Raw genomic sequence first — 947 nt, forward strand, 5'->3', positions numbered from 1 at the left:
ACCAGCCAAGCTCACTGCCCAGACACTCAGTGTCTTGGTCTGATTTGTGGAACCCTGGGTCTTTGAAAACTCCAGAGAGAAAACACCAAGGCCTCGGAAGAGATAGGACTTGTCCAAGGCCATGTAGCCAGGGAGTGACAGAGCTCAGGCTGGAAGTGCCTGTTCCCTGACTCTTCACATGTCCTCATGCTTCACTGCCCGCCCCTGTGGGCATCTCTCCCGCCGCCGCATCCTCCGAGAAGCTGTCCCTGACCACCCACCTCCCCACACCTTGCTCCGGCAGGATCTCAACGTTTGCTGGCATTTCGGACGTGCACTTTGGAGTCAGGCCGACCTTGGGTTTGAATCCCCCTTCTGCCACTTAGCGTCCTCCCTTGTAAAACGGGCTACAAAAGCCCATCTCATGGGGTCAGCGTGAAGTTTCTGGAAAGGTCAGGGCTGATCACAACCTGGCATAGAGCCTTTGTGCAACAGCCATTTCCTCCCTCCCTTGCCCCTATGCGACATAATTATTGACCTTAATAATCACGAAATAAAATGAATAATAAGGAAAATGGGCAGAAAAAAAAAAGCAGATTGTGACATTTTTTTATTGGACTTCACACATATATAATGGTGGCAGTCAAAAATAAACTAAATGCGGGGCACCTGGGTGGCTCAGTCGGTTGAGCGACCTATTTGGGCTCAGGTCATGATCTCACAGTTTGTTGAGTTCGAGCTCCGCGTCGGTCTCTGTGCTGACAGCTCGCAGCCTGGAGCCTGCTTCAAACTCTGTTGTCTCCCTCTCTCTCTGCCCCTCCCCTGCTCATGCTCTGTTTCTGTCTCTCTCTCAAAAATAAATGAACATGAAAAAATTTTAAAAAATAAATAAACTAAATGCCACAAAATTATACTTTTGTAAATAGGAAAAGGAAAACAGTAATGAATTAATACTTCTAAGTCACATT

Source organism: Panthera uncia (genome assembly GCF_023721935.1).
Source record: "Panthera uncia isolate 11264 chromosome A3 unlocalized genomic scaffold, Puncia_PCG_1.0 HiC_scaffold_11, whole genome shotgun sequence".
NCBI classification, from domain to species: domain Eukaryota; kingdom Metazoa; phylum Chordata; class Mammalia; order Carnivora; family Felidae; genus Panthera; species Panthera uncia.